This window comes from Euprymna scolopes, chromosome 14, assembly GCF_053919585.1.
Source record: "Euprymna scolopes isolate OS-2025 chromosome 14, ASM5391958v1, whole genome shotgun sequence".
NCBI classification, from domain to species: domain Eukaryota; kingdom Metazoa; phylum Mollusca; class Cephalopoda; order Sepiida; family Sepiolidae; genus Euprymna; species Euprymna scolopes.
Window position 1 is genome coordinate 58,652,881 of NC_136495.1, and position 17,621 is coordinate 58,670,501.

A 17,621-nucleotide genomic window follows, 5' to 3' on the forward strand; every position below is an offset into this window, starting at 1 on the left:
TACTTTCCTTCTCATCAGAGGGTAGGAATTAGCAAAATGCAGGATCGGATTTTGCATGCAAAAGTATTTGATGAAACAACAAGTAAGTCAAAGATCTTACTTGATAACAAAAAAGTGACGCAGAGGGAATATGGTGAAGAAAAAGGTGATGACACGTGAATGGATAGTCTGGTGGAAGACAAATAATCCAGTGGCGGTAAAATCCAAATATATAACTTCAAGAAAGTTAATTGAATTTCCCTTTTATTTTATATATATATATATATATATATATATATATGTGTGTGTGTGTGTGTGTGTGTGTGTGTGTGTGTGTGTGTGTGTGTGTGTACACATATATGTATACACAATTATATAAATGCAACTTTGTGTCTCTGTGTGTTACGTGTTCTTTATAAAATCCGAAACGGCTGAACAGATTTTCTTTAAGATTTACAGAACTTTAGTGTATAAGTCTTGGACTGATCTTAGTTAAGTTTTATCTCAGAATATCACCGATAATGACCGATAATCGACAATTGAAACTGTTGTTTTAATTTATCTATCATCGGTAAAGTCATTTTTTTTTCATGTCGTCGCTTAGCAACAATGATAGAATGACGTAGTAGTGGGTAACTTAGCAGCGTGTTTTTTTTTTGTTGTTTTTTGTTTTTTTTGCGTGACGTGGTGTGTAGGTTCAAACTCCACACATAAATTTCTTAATTTTTTTTTCATTAACTGCAGAGAATTTTATTAGACTTGAAGATTTACGTGCTTTTTTTGTTTTTTTTTATTGTTTTTTTTTTTGTTTTTTTTTTTTTTGCATATCGTGGTCTATAGGTTAAAACTCCTCACGTAAGTTTCCTAATGTTTTTTTTTTAATTTTTTTTTTTTTTGTTAACGGGGAAGAAGCTTATATAAAATATTTTTTTTTTAAGAAACAGTAGGTTCTCTAGAGTGCAATGTAGAATAACATATATTTTGGACTAAGTTTCTTTATAGAAGCTTCCTCCTGGAGTTTTTACAGATTTCTTTGACAATAAAATATATGAGTTTGAAATATTCGTTGATCATCATTCAATCCCGCTCAGCTTTGCTGGGAACATGACGTCAACCGCCGGTTTTTGCCGAGCCTCGCCGAATGTCGCCGAAGGAAAACACTGAAAAATGCATTTAACTATAATAAAATCACCAGAAAAAAATATAATAAAAATAAAAAGACAACGATCTACCGTAACAATTTCTGTTTTATTCTTGTAACAAGTTTTTTAAGTGAAAAAAAAATAAACAAGTATTTTTTCAAACTTTTTTTTTTGTATCAATCAAAATCGAACAAAACTAATAAGAAAACCAATTTTTTTGTCAGATATTTTTAGTTTGGTTGTTTTTGTTTTACGGCATATCAACCCTTTTTCAGGTTAATGCCGAATCCAAAGATTTTGAAGAAAACAAATTTTATAGAATATTTTTGTTGTTTTCAAGTATATTTCTATTTAACCCATAGTTGGGACCCTAACAGGTACTACCACTCCGGGTCAGAGTGGACCTGGGAGAAATGTAAATTAAGTGGTGGCTCCACACTTCTTAAAGTCCGCAAGCTGGGGCCTCACCACTGAATATAGTTCAAGGTCATATCCAAGACCACAAATATTTTTTTACAAAGCTTTTGTGTTTTTCATGTTTTTTTTTGTTTTGTTTTTTTGTAACTAATGTAAAGTAACCATTTTCTTTTTTTATTTTATTTTATTAATGCAGGGTGGAGCAGGGCAACCGATTTTTGAAATATTGAATTAAAGTAAGACAGCCGAAATATTTCCTTAGGATTAGGTAGACTCAGACGATGTTAAAATCGGGTTAGAAGAAACAGCGTATGTGGAAGAAACTTCGCCAAACCAACCGGGTTGCTTTCCCATATATGGTTCAAAATAAAGACAAAAGAATCATTACCAAATTTCTGTCTCCACATAAATTTTTAAAGAAAACTATCTAGAAGCGCCTGGCTGGTCCCGTCGAGTTTTTTGTTTGCTTTTTTTGTTTGTTTGTTTTTTGTTTTGTTTTTTGTTTTTGGGGTTTTTTTTTCGATATTTTCCCCAAATATCGTCTGCTTCTTTGCTGCGCATTGATCGGCGTTTTATGTCAGATTACAGTCAAACCAGAACGCATGGCGTTCCGAGCAAAGCCAGTGGTTAGTTGTGTTTGGTTCAAATTCTGCACAAGTACCTATTTTTTCTATATCTATTCTGATATTAAGTTGGTGCAAAAAACATGTCGTTATATATATAAAAAAACATTATTTTTGTACCAACCTAATAGTTTCACTTCTCTTTGATTTGTGAAATATTATTTCTGTATTTGTATTTATATCTATGGAGTATCATTCTTTTGTTTTTTTTGTTTTTTTTTTTTGCTTGTTTGTTTGTTTGTTTTTTTTCAACTCATCTGTGTTTGACCGGTGTTCCTAAGGTATGTGCGTTGGTTCTTGCATTCATGGAAGTTTTCTTAATAATTTAATAGCTTTTCTAAATAATCGAACGTTATCATTTACGTCGAGCTAATCTTGCAGAAAAAATGACATTCTTTATTCATGAATGATCACATGAGATTATATAACTCAGAACTTTATTGTTTTCAAGAAACGAATACTTACGGATTGTATTAATATATATAGAGAGAAATAAAATAGATAATCTTTCCAAACACGACAGAAATAATATTCTATCTTTTTTCGTTGCCTGTTTTTAAACAATACAAAATAAAAATTAGTTTGTATTTTATTATTATTCTCCTGGGCATCCGTAAGTTTTGTTGTTTTTTTACCTTTTCGCTACTATTTTGTTTTAAGAAAAAATTATTACATCCCTCAAAAAAGCAATATCAATGGAGGAAGCAAAAATACATATTCATGCAAAAGTACATATGCTTTGCATTTATGCGCTTCATTGTGCGTCCTTTTGTATATTTGTAGTGTGTGTAGATTTCTATATGCATTTACGTGAGTGTGCATGTGCTTATATCTACTGTATGCGTGTAGTGCTCGTTGTGTGTGTGTGTGTGTGTGTGTGTGTGTGTGTGTGTGTGTGTGTGTGTGTGTGTGTGTGTACGCGCGTTTATTTAGATTTATAAATATGACGATTCAATTTATTGCCATCTCATACATACACTTATGGATATTTTTCTGCAAAAAAATATTAAAAAATTTTTTAAAAAGCCATTTTCTTGATTAATTTCCAATTCATTTATATAGTTAGGCACTTACCGAGCAAATCAATTTAGAAATTTCTAAAAAGTTATATTTTTGATAATTTGCGACAGTGAAAAAAAAAAATGCGCGATTGATTAAATAAACAGATGCAAGGGGTGACAATTCACTCTTCCGTCGTAATATTTCATTTTATTTCCAATTTACGGCAACTTCAAGACGTCTTTTCGTTATTTTAAGACAATAAAATGAAATGAAAAGTATATTCCCATAATTATTTTTGTCGTTGGCTTTTTTTTTTATCTAGTGCGCAGAATGAAATGAATTGCTGTGACTAAACTTATTTTCTGTGCCAATCTTCAAACGCCGTGCAATCTGAACAATGACGATGAAAAGAAGGAGGAATAAGGAAAGGAAGGCGAAGAGGCGGGAAAGATAAGGAAGCAAGTCACACAAAAAATATATATAAATAAAAAAGCGAGAAATGTCTTTTAACATATTCGCGAGATCTGAAGACAAAACATTTACAAATAAATCGCTTATTTTGAATAGGAATTATTTAGATACAAATAACGCGATATAAATATCTATAATGGTTTTAGTGATTCAACATTTCATAATTGCCGTGATAATCCGTTCCTCATAATAGTTCAAAATCTAATGTAGTATATCTATATGAGTCTGTGTGCGTGCTTCTCTGTCTGTACACGAATACGCTCTTACATGCTTTTCTATTATACTAAACTGACCGCACTCAATGGCAGAGGTGTTATCAAGGAGCAAAAATGGGTATGATAAAACCCTTCCTATCAACGGAGGTGGGTCCCCAAGGGAAAACTCCACGCACGCTCATACCGTTTCGCGTAGCTACTAAAATTTGGCAGGATAACCGACCACGGGAAGAAGAAGGTTTTGGCGGGTTACACCACTCATCCCCACTGACGGAGATGGGACCCCAGGTGGGGTTCACTTATAACTGGAAACGCTGTGCATGCTCACACCGTTTGATTTACATTCGTACTGTTACCAAATACAGGATGACCCACCATGGTGTGAGGAAAATTTTGACGGGTTATATCGTTCACCCTCACATGTTGAGTGAGGACTCCAGGGATATCACTTATAAATAAGAACTCTATGCACGCTCGCACCGTTTCATGTAGAGTTACCGAATTTGCCATGATAATCACACCATGGGAAGATGGAAGTTTTACGGGTTACATCGCTCACGCCCACCAACAAAGGTGGTCCCAACGGAGGTCACTTATAATGGGAAACGCTAATTAGTGTTCATACGTTTGTGTTAATAAAGATCCCCATTACTGCCTCCTCATGTTCGTTTGAGAGAGTTGCTTTGGCTTTGATACCCCAAAAGATTGAAGCTATCTCTTTAGACCCACACCCCCTTTTGATAACCTTTCATACTTTCATATTTTACGTTTGTAAAAAAAATATATACAAATAAATAAACTTCCTAATGCTATGCTATATTATCCAAATAAAAAACTGTATATATTTTCCTGAGAAACTAATATAAATCTTTGACGATTGGTTTTGTATATTCGTGCCATCCATTGAAACATGTGTAAGACATAGTAATAAAATAATATGAATGTTTATTAAGCGAATACTTCTGTGACTTTGGAAGGCTTGATAAAAGTATATAACGTTATTAGGTCTTCCAAAGTCACAGAAGTATTCGCTTAATAAACATTCATATTATTTTATTGCTATGTATTACACATGTTTCATTGGATGGCACGAATATACAAAACCAATCGTCAGAGATTTATATTAGTTTCTCAGAGAAATATGTACAGTTTTTTTTCCTTGGATAATATAGCATATCATTAGTAATTTTATTTATTTGTATATATCTGTTTACAAATGTACGAACATATATATATATACATATACATACATATATATATATATATATATATATATATATATATAATAAAAGTTACAATAAGTTTATTAAGGTAATCAAAATGGTAAACTTAAAATATATTATAAATATTAAAGAGTTAATATTTACAAGTAAAATAAACTCAGCCAGATGTAAAAAGCTCAATAAAACTGAAAAGGAAATAGAGCTTATAATATGAACAAATGATTAATAAAACATGTTAAAAGGCATCTTGAAAAGGAGTTAAAAACATATTTAATTTTAAAAAAGGAAGCACAAGATATCTTGTGCTTCCTTTTTTAAAATTAAATATGTTTTTAACTCCTGTTCAAGATGCCTTTTAACATGTTTTATTAATCATTTGTTCACATATATATATATATATATATATATATATATATATATATATATATATATATATAAGCTGTCATAGCCGACTCTCTGCCCAACTCTATCTTATTTGGGCCAATGAAAATAACTATTACTTTTTATTATTCTTATTATTAGTATTTTCTATATATTTTACTATTGTTAATATTTATTTATTTATTTTACATAGGCATCACCACTTATTAAGGCCAAGAGGCCAATCGGGGATAAGTGTTAAAGAATGTACAATAGTCAATTGAACAACATAGCAATCATTAGTAATGGAAATTCAGTAAATTTGTTAACTCAAGTGGAACGGCTCATCTAGAACTTGTTTACGTTGGACATGAAGACAACCATATTGTAGTCAGTTGGAAAGCAGGCAAACGGAAGGGGGTTCCACAGGCATGCAGTTTATTTATAGATTATATTTTTAGGTTTTACCTAACAATCTTGTAAAACATATGAACATATACACATGCCTAATTTTTTTGTAAATAGAAATAGGTTTTGTCATCTACAGACGATTTATGTATCGTTGCATCACAGTTCTTTAGTTTAGCTAAATTCACGCGGTGAACAATGTATGTGTTGCAATATTTTTTGCCTTATAGTGGGGTATGATCACGCACAGTCAGGAAATTCTATTTGTAAACGATGCTGCTGGGAACTGATGAATCGAATTAATTCATGTTCTGCTACCAACCAATGAGAAACCAGAATTGCTCCATAAATATTAAACATTTTCTGTAGCAACTTCGCATATGTTTTCTTCGTGTCAGCACGTGAATAATCTTTTGCTCTGTGGATTCCAACTCGAGAACTGTCTGATAAGAACTCGTCAGCTCCAGGACTTGTGTAGAACAACCACCATCGGAAACTGTTCTGAAACTAAACATGACTTTCAACTCTAAAGGTTATGGACCCAGTGTGCGTCTTTATTTCGATGGATGCGAATTAAAATTCGAATTGTGGCAAGTGAAAGTTTTAGGATATCTACGAATTCAAAAGCTACATGAAGTACTTCAGGCACAACCTTAACTCCATGATATTTAGAGAATATCCCCACGATATTTATTTGCGTCTAAAAACTAGGGATACTGTGGTACTATCGCCGGAGGGTTACTTGGCTGAAGAACGTCTTGGGAACGCAACGAGCTCCCCGGGGAATAAACGATATCCAAGTATATCTAAACGATAGACACATGCTGGAAACATCAACGAAAACCGGTCGATACGTCGTCGGCTATAACTGTCTGGCATGGGTCGCATCTTGTGTGGTCATTGCAGGCATCTCCCCATCGTCGGCGTTAAAGGCATTCTGAAATCGAATACTTGTATAAAAATAGCGACAAATGCATTTTTATAAAAATATATATAGTTTATTTAACAGTTAACCAGTAGGAAGCATATTTAGTTGACCCCTTGCGTATAGCGCACAAGCCTCAGCTGTTTTTACAACAATCAAATTATATTTCATTTCTCTCTTTCTTCATTGAAAGAGAGAGAAAGGAGGTGAATGAGAGAAATAGAGATAGAGAGAAAGAGAGAGAGAACGAGAAAGAGAAATATGCGTTTCATACAATGCTTTGTTTTTCAACTTAAGATATTCGCGTGTACGTCTGACCTTTCTTGAATGATTTTGACATTGCTAAAAGTTTCATAACACCTGTCATTCAAATCCAACCGGCATGATCTAACGTTCCCAAACCCACAAAACACCTGCATGAAAAGTTAGGCACAAGGTTAGAAGCTAGATATAGGGGTTATGAATGTAAAAGCCCCCAACTCCCTTAAAAAGGGGCTAGCCATTGTGCCACACTATGACAACAGATCATTCTTTTTATTGTTTGGACTCTCGAGTATATACCCGACACAGTTAATCAATTGAGAACCACGTCACTCTATCTAAAAACATATAAGATATTAACTGATATATTCTCGAGAGTCAAAATAACAAAACAAATATTCTCTTGTAATCCTAGTGATAATACAGAAACACATGTCAACAATGTGGATCAGTCTACAATACGATCAATGAAACGTATTAATGAATGAATGACAAAAGATACCAGAAACATAACCTAATTTTCAGACTTTGATGTCGTCTTTATGACTAATTAATCTTTAACGGTTTGACTAGCGAACGAGTACAAAATTAATCTACTTATTATTTTGTCTATGGAAGTCAAATTATTAATAAAAGTATGAAACAAATAAAAAAAAATAGATACATCTACGATTCAAAGCTAACAATAACGAAGGAGTATTGCCAGCGATCAATGTGTAGATATTATTACTAAAAAGAGATTAATTATCGATCAGATCAAAAGAAAAGATTACATTTTAAATAATATAATAAATGATTAATAGCTGGATTACTGGTCCCATGACGAGTTTATAATCTAGAGAAACCTACGGGATATTTTATATCTGAAGAGAGTCGAAGCACAAAATACATTAAAACAATAAAATAGCATACAGCAACGACGTATCAACATTGCTATTAGCATTGTTGTTAATACTATTAGTGCTATTAATGAGAATTGTAAAGCAAAATGCGCATGCCCAGTCATAAGCATAATCGTCTTAATCAATCAGAACTAGCGCAAAAAAATATCACCGCTATCAAAATGTTGATTATCTATATATTAATACGAGTCGTTCTTCTATTTCTTGTCATGAATAATTTTACCAAGAATTCTTCATAAGATTGTACTTCGGTTTCGATTCGACTATAGCTGATAGCACTTAAAACATCTACTTTTTTTTATAAATAATTTTATCAAGAATTCTTCATAAGTTTTGGTTTCGGTTTCGATTATGGCTGAAGGAACTCAAGTAATAGATATAGATATATTTTTCATAAGTTTTTATTTTGGTTTCGATTCAAGCTAATGCACCCAACACATATGGATATATTTTTTTTTCACTTTTGAAATCGCAACTTTATAGCATAAAAATCGATAGAACATTAACTCTATAGTAATATATACGAAATCTTCAAGAATTAAAACATCATATTTTAAGCGTACTTTAAGACCGGGCTTAGCCAGACGTTCGTGCTAGCCTAGATAAATACTTTTGCAGTTTCAACAAAAAAAGCTACAATAATATCAGAGCGTCTCCATTTACACTGAACATCTACATAATGCCAACATCAATATATTACATATGAATGATTCCCCTGTGCAATTTTCACAGGTACCGCCAGTCATTATCATAGTTATTATTATTATTATTATTATTATTACTATTAGTAGTAGTAGTAGTAGTAGTAGTAGTAGTAGTAGTAGTAGTAGTAGTAGTCACTAGGAGTTTTCGTACAGGCCATCATCAAAGAATTCTGTTTGGAAACTGCCTATGGTATTCCCTGAGATCTGAGTGACAATATGTCTCCTCAGAATTGTAGTATTCACCACCTCTTTCGATAACGCAAACTAGTTTGCGTTATCGCAATAACCGTTTGTCATTGGTTTATCGTTGGTTGCGACTATTGGTCTTCACAGGAATTAGGGTGGCATTTTGTCTTTCTTCTTTCATATGGAGCAACAGGTAAGCCCTTTATATTGTTTGCAGATACACCGCAAAACCCCTTTTTACAATTGTCTTCAACAAATCGATTATCTGTGGATAAACATGTATGTTTCAGGATGATTTAAAAGGTTTTAGAATGATTTTCAACATAACTGATATAACGTTAGCAAATCTGTCAATTTTATTTCTGTGTAGAAACGTGACCATAAGTGATTGTGTCCAAAGTGTTAGTCACTCTCCATTGTTCCAATTCTCATTGAAGAGCATCTTGATTGTTGTCGCACTCCCATGTTTTATCAGTTGAGATGGGATGTTGGCTGTTCCAGCTGCTGACCCTATTTAAAGAACTGCTAACTATCGCCAAAAAAGAAAACTTGATATCGCATGTGACGAGAGCCAGCTGTCTATCAAAGGCAATTCTCCAGAGAACAGTGTAGGGTGAAATCAGAAAGGACATGGCAGAGAAATATATGGATGGACATCATTGTGGAGTAGACGGGGCTGAACTTTTCCATGACACACCTTACGGCCGGCAAAGATAGAAGCAACTGGTGCACTGTTCTGCAAAACAGCGATCTCAGATGTTTAAAGGACTTGTGAACTCGTACGGTTCGTGAATTCTGACTGTTCTACAAGTACGTTAACGGTGAATGCTCTGACGAACTGCAAGCACTTGTACCCCCTCGATGTAAATACCCTTGACAGACCCGACAAGCAGCTAAATCCCACCCTTTCACAGTAGAGATCCCTAGATGTAAGAGAGCCTTCTACTCCAGTAGTTTCTTCCTCAGAACCGCTAGGCTTTGGAATTCCCTTCCGGGACCCTGCTTCCCCTACTATACTGACATACAGAAGTTCAAGTGTAACGTGAACCGATATCTTGCTGCCCAACTCCCTACATAGTACCCCTGTAGCTTATGTCCCTGATAGTAGCCCCTACCACATGTTTAAAACGGGTAAAAATTTAAGTATGTTGCTTTAGAATGAGTGGTTATGCAAAAATGTGAGGGTATATATAGTCTTGTAGTAACCAATTCAGTTAATCCTTATAAACCCCTAACTATGCAGTGAACGAATGTCATATTACTTAATTCGTTTATTATATAAAAAGTCCGTACAAAATGTCAGCCGGGTCAGCCGAGTAGTTTCTGAAAAAAGTGGAACAGGAAGACAAACATGCAGACACACTAAGAGAAATATAATATAGAAACTTTTTAGCCAATTAAAAAACAAGCAAAAGTTATTGCCCGTTGACTTAGAATTAGTGTTTTATGCCAAACTTCTCTACTAAATATGGTATTGTGATGACTAATCCCTATTAATCCCTATTAATTCCTATTAATTCCTAACTTTGCTTGGATACCATAATACTTAGTTTGTTGTATCTTATACCAATGATCCATACAAATGTTTAGCCAGACAGGCTCAATAGTTTCTCAGAAAAACTGGGACGGACAGACAGACAGACAGATAAATAGAAAAATCGACGATTTTCATTCTCTCTTATTTCCAACGCGTGTGTGTGTGTGTGGTATATACGCAGCATCCGAAACTGAACGCTAAAAACGTGAACAGAACAGTACAAAAGATTCGATGCTTCACATGAAAAAGGGATAAGCATGAAAAAAGGTAAATATACAATGTAGAAATAAAGAAAAAGGCAAATAAGAAACAATTAACAAAGAAAGATGTGAGAAATAATGAAATAAACAAAAAAGTAATGGCGGAAATAACATAAAAACGAAGAAGGAAAATAAACGCGGAAGACAAAAATGAAAGAAAAGGGAAAGAAAAGAACGATGGTTGGAATAATAAAAAAAATAAACTGAGAGGGGACGACTGTAGAAAAAAAAAGGATAAAGGAAAAGGAAAATAAGAAAACAATTAACGTAGACAAAGAAATAAAAATTTAAAAGAAAGTAAGAAATATAGGTAAAACGAAAAAACGAAATATAGAAGGAAATTATTAAAAAACAAACTGTGGAAAGAGAGAAATTGGGAAATAGGGGAATAAAGAGAAGCAATAAGGTGTACAGTAGGAAAATAAAGAAAAAGGAATTAAAGGAAGGCAAAAGAAATAAAGAAAGAAAGAAATAAATAAAGAAAGAAAGAACAGGAAAAATTATAGTAGATAACAGAAAAAAGAATACAAAATAAGAAAGAATAAGTCCTGTGTATTACTTTATTGCAGGTCAATACTTTTTTTAATTTTAAAATTGCTATGAAACAGGCAGAGGGGTGCAACATTTCGTCTATAGGACAGGGGCTGAAGCTTGGATGACAGTTCTATCAGGCTGGCGACTCTCTTTTGAACCCTGCTCAGGAGCGATAGACTAGTAGTAGATGCATCAGCCCAAATGTGACAGCAGTACTCCATACATGGGCGAATGGTGGCTTTTTAGAGATACAAGATACTTTCAGGCGTAAGTAACTTTCTAGAACGGTAGAGAGAGCCCGCCTTTTTTCGCATCAGCTTTGGCAATGATCTTGATGTATCTATTTCAACTTATGTTCCCTGTGAATGTTAAGCTGAGGAGCTTAAGCAAGGTACTTTTAGGCAATGTATCTTTAGCCATAGCTATTGGTGGTTGGTAAGGTTTTATGTAATTATTAAAGGAAACGAGCTTTGTTTTGGCAGCGTTGAACGTTACCATCTATTTTTCACCATATTCCACTACAGACCGAAGATTTTCCTCTAGAGTTTCCGCCATTACATTAGATATGTGCTCATTAGTTTTCCCTGCGTACTGCTATAGAGCGTGGTGTCGTCGGCAAATATACCCATCTCAGAGTTTTTTGGGTTTCTTTGCAACTATCATATCCTTGCTCTTTATGATCCTCATCTAGATTCTTCTATTGATCGCAATGATTTATATGCAAATGGTTATTATCCCCCCTATTATCCCACCACGCCAATCGTCCACATCCTTATATTTCTTTGGTCTTTCTATCCACCTTCATAAACTGCACTACCTTATCGTTATACCACCGCCTTATACCCCAACCCCCTCCCCCTTCCTGTACATCTAATAATAGTAAAACCCTAGGATTATTACTACATATTATTTAATATACATTTGTATTCTGAAATTCATTTTTATAGCCTTACAACTAATAACTTGCCCCTTTAACTCACTTCCGGACCCCCACTTGCTTTACTAAATTACCCCTGGTGCACGACGCCCCGTGTAATCACCTTTGTTACACCCTGCTTAGAATTCACCCTTTCGCCTTAAGTCATCATCATAATATTCCTCCTGAAATTATAGACCGCCTCAAACTGCTGTTGTTGTCTCGGTTGCATCTGTCAATAAAAGCCCGCTGCATAGATAATAGGCATCTTACATAACGATAAAATAGAATTACTACCCATCCACTCTATACCTCCCCTTAAGCCTTAAAACATATACTACATACATTTAAAACTATGAAAGAGACCCTATACACCTTTTTACATTACACTCTATATAATATGCAACTCCTTTATCTTAGAATTCGATATTACTCCCTCCAACATCATCTATATTTTTATTGATTATTTCGTTCCTGATGAATCCCATTATGTCGCATCCCCATTATGTTACCTACTTCTCTACTTTTCTGATGAGAAGTATTAGGCTTCGAAATGCCTTGGCATAAAGAGTCCCCTCTATTCCCCCAACTAAATGTTTGTATAACCTTATTGAATAAATGAACCAATCTATATTTACCAATATATAGTTTTTGTGATTTTATTTTCCATTCCTATTGTCCTCCTATAGAAGCTACAGTGAAACGTTGAGCTTATTTTATCTCGATATGTCTCCTCTTATAGAATTGAACTCACTCCCTTCTTCTTATTCATTAAGCTACATATATATATATATATATACACACACACATATATATATCTATCTATATATATATATATATATATATATATATATATATACTAGCAAAAGTACCCCTCGTTGACTGGATTCAACAACAGCCTTCAGAAAATGGACTCTGATTTATGAAAGTATGATAGGTTATGAAAAGGAAGGGTTGTAAAGAGATAGCTTCGAATTTGGGGGTATCAAAACCAAAGCAAAATATGATGAAAGTAAAAATAAAATAGATAAACCCCATAATTTATTATACCATACCTGTTCACACTGAAACATAAAATATTCTGTGGATCTATATTAAAAAACCTTCTTAAACTTTGCGACATATTTCCGTTCTATGGAGGTCGGGCGCGAACGAACACCCCATAATTTTATGATACCATATTTCTTCAAACTTAAACATAATTATCAAAGTATACTTACACAGATAGATATGAAAAGTCTTTATTAAAGTTTGTACCTATTTCCATTCTATGGAAGCCAGGCGCGAACGCAGACCCCACAATTTTATCATACCATACCTATTTAAGTTAAAACATACTTATCAAAGTATTTTTATGTACAGCTATATCAAAAACACTTGTAAACGTTTTTTTTTTTTAATTTTGGAATTTTTTTATTTCCATACTTTGTGGACCAAGCGCGTACGCAAACCCCACAATTTTAATGAATCATCATTATGCCAGATCAAACATACCCATTCCTGTGTCTCGATAATCTTCTCTCATTATATGTGATCAGCTTTCTATAATAGTCAACCATATAGGAGCCTATTGGTGACCAGACACACACACAGACATTCAGCTTTATGTTATAGATATATGCATATACATACATAATATACATATATCTATACATATATATATAATATTATATATATAACGCATAGATCTTTAATGTGCCAAACTCCATATGACATGTATCCAACGACTAACCACTACATCTACCTACAGTCCACAAGTTAGCGCCACATTATTAACTGCTTGTCTCTCTCCTTTTCCTTTTATTTATTATCCCTCCCTTTCTCTCCCCCTACCTCCGCCTTCAAAAGTTTACCCATCTTATGCCCTTCTTTTCCACTCTTCCTATCTCTCTCTCTCTTTCTCTCTCTCTCTCTCTGTCAGTCTGTCTGTCTCTCTGTCTGTCTCTTTCTCTCTCATCCCCCGCTTCTTCTATTCCTTTCCGTGCCTGGTTGAATATTTTAAACTCCCCCTCGCCCCTTAGCACCTTCCAATGTTTCTTAAATCTTAAAACTAAACTGTTGTCGAATTAGAATTTAAATTTTTCCGCCCTTTTTGTGTTTGCTTCTTGTAATATCGTTTTTCTTAATTATAATAATTATTAAAGTCTGATGAATATATTGGATCGTTAATACTTTAACGTAACCGAAAAATGAGTAACTACACAGATAAAACGGTAATAATAATAATGAGAAGAAGAAGAGGAAATATACACACATATATATACATACATATATACATATATATATACATATACATATATACATATACATACATATACATATATATATATACATATATATACATACATATACATATATATACATATATATATACATATACGTATATATACATATACATATACATACATATACATATATATACATATATATATATACATATATATACATACATATACATATATATACATATACATATATATACATATATATACATATATATATATATATACATATACATATATACATATATATACACATATATATACATATGTATATATATATATATATACATGCATATATATATATACGGTTCTTTGACTGTCATGGCTCTTGTGGGCTGCGACGTTGTTTAGCTGTGGAATTTATTATATACATATATATACATATATATGCATATATATACATATACACATATATACATATACATATATACATATGGTGACTGCCACTTCTTTACAGAAGACGGCCAACCCTCACGATACGATGGCGTGTGAGTGAGTCCGCATATGATTCTACATAGCCCCACCCGGCCTGCACAGTTTGCCGCATATTTTGCAGGATAACCTTGTTGGTGACCGCCCCCCTCCCTCCCGTGCTCCCAGTTCATGTCCCGCGTGCGTAGTTCCATGGCTCTTGAGGCCTGCCTTTGACAGGCACACCCTGCCGCATATCCCGCACGAGTACGCGGGGTCGAGATCAAAGTCCTCTGTATCCTCTCGCTTTCGTAAGGCTCGCTTTATAGTGGCGTGCTCAACTCTCAAAACCTCAAAATTCTCACATCCCGCGTAGACGCAGCGCCTCCAACTTTCCCGGTCTTCAGCTATCTCTTCCCAACTTGTTATTTCTATGCCAAGTTCCCGCAGGTTTCCCTTAACTACATCTTTGTACCTTTTCCGAGGTTTGTGATTGGGTCGTTTGCCACATTCAAGCTCCCCATAGAACAATTGCTTAGGTATCCTATAATCCTCCATTCTCACTACGTGACCCGCCCATCGAGTCTGGTTTCGAAAAACTCGAGCCTCTATGCTGAATGTGATCGCCTTCTTGAGCACCTCTTCATCGAACAAGAGAGCTTGTTTGGTGACATTAAATATCCTGCGTAGGCATGTCTGGTGGAATCTTTCCAGAGCCTTGATATGACAGCGATATGTCGTCCATGTTTCCGAGGCATATAGGAGGACAGGTAGTACACAAGTCTCGTATACCTTTATCTTTGTTTTGAAGGTCAGGGCTCTGTCTGCCCACACTCGTTTTTCAAGATTACCAAAGGCCTTACTTGCATTATTGATCCTTCCTAAGATTTCCTTATTGAGGGTTCCGTCGCTCGATATAGTACTGCCAAGATATACAAAGTCATCAACGGTGCCCAGTTTCGTTCCATTTACACAGATGACCGGTTCCTCATAGCGGCTGTTTGGAGCTGGGGTGAACATTACCTTGGTTTTCTCCAGGCTAATTGTGAGGCCAAAGGCAGTGCACGCCCTGGAGAAGCGGTCCATGATGCCCTGCATATCTTCTGCCGTGTGTGCGACGAAGTCTACATCGTCAGCATACAGCAGCTCCCTGACAAGTGAGTGAAATGTTTTCGATCTAGCCCTGAAACGAGTAAGGTTGTATAACTTGCTCGTTGTCCGAAATCGAAAGAGCACTCCCGTTTCACAGTTTCTAAATGCGAACGCGATTGTTGTTGCGAAATAGATTGAGAACAAGGTTGGAGCTAGAATATCTCCCTGTTTAACCCCGTTGTCGATGGCAATGCCCTCTGAAACTGTGCCGTTTAGCTGGAGACGCGCTTTCATGTTTTCATGCAGTTGTCTGATCATATTTACGAAACCAGGTGGGCATCCATGTTTCCCCAATATTATCCACAGGGCAGTTAGGTTTACAGTGTCGAAGGCTTTTTTCAGATCTACAAATACCTGGTATAGAGCTAGCCTTTGTTCTTTGCATTTTTCCTGTATCTGACGGACTGAGAAGATCATGTCCATTGTGCCACGCCCGGGTCTGAACCTACTTTGGGCTTCGGGCAGTACTGAGGGGCAAATATATTCATTTAGTCTGTTTAGTAGGAGTCTGGCAAATACCTTACCGACTACCTCCAACAGACTTATACCCCTGTAGTTCCCACATAGGACTTTTTGTCCTTTTCCCTTATACAGTGGGATTAGTATCGCGTCGATCCAATCTTGGGGTACAGGAGACCCAGACCAGACCTTGGATATTAATCGGTGTACTTCAGCTGTAATTTGATTGCCCCCATATCGGAGAATCTCGACAGGAATGCCGTCCAGCCCCGGCGACTTTCCCGTATTTATCTCGCTAATAGCTTTGCTGATATCATGTTGAGTCGGGTGAGCCAGCATCTTTTGTCTGATTTCCTGCTGTGGCAGATTCCTGATGACTTCCTCATCAATAGTTGAGGGATTGTCGAACAGATCTCTGAAGTGTTCTGTCCAGCGCTGCATGATTTTGTCAGGGCTCCTATTTAGCGACGCCCCATCCTTTGATCTGAGGGGCACCATCACTGAGGATTGAGGGCCAAATACCTGTCTGATAAGGTGGTACATAGTTTTTGCATCTTTGCTATCAAACGCCAGTTGCACCTGGTTGGATATATTCTTCCACCATTTATTCTTCATGCTTCGTATCTTGCGTTGTAGCGATGCTTTCGCTTCCTTGAACTCCTGCTTTAGTCTCGGCCGGTCCCTTTTGGGCGCTCCGAGCATTTTCTGGAGTGCGTTATTTTTTTGCTCTATAAGTTCATTGATTATGGCATCATTTTCGTCGAACCAGTCTTGATTCTTTTATTTCACGACACCTAGTACTTCACAGCTGACACTGTGTACGGTCGACTTAAATTTCTCCCATGAACCATCGTAGTCCGCACTTCCGAGAGCGACTTGTAGTTCTTTCTGCACGGCCTTGGACTTTAGCTTACCTGTGTAATATAGTCAGGTCATGCTATATGCTACTGGTACCATGTAACCCAGTACTATCTGCCACATGGTCGGGCCACCGGCGACTAAACCGGTTCCCCCACCAGCTTGTCTGGTGAGGAGGGTGGCTAGTCTCCCTGAAGGATTAAAAACAAGACCTTTCAAAGGGCGGATGAACCCTTCTTTGGGGGGTCAACGGCCAACTAGCACCATTGCATATATGTACATATGTGTATATGTGTAAATAAAAAAAATATATATATACACATATATATATACATATATATACATATATATATACGTACATATATGTACATATATATACACATACATATACATA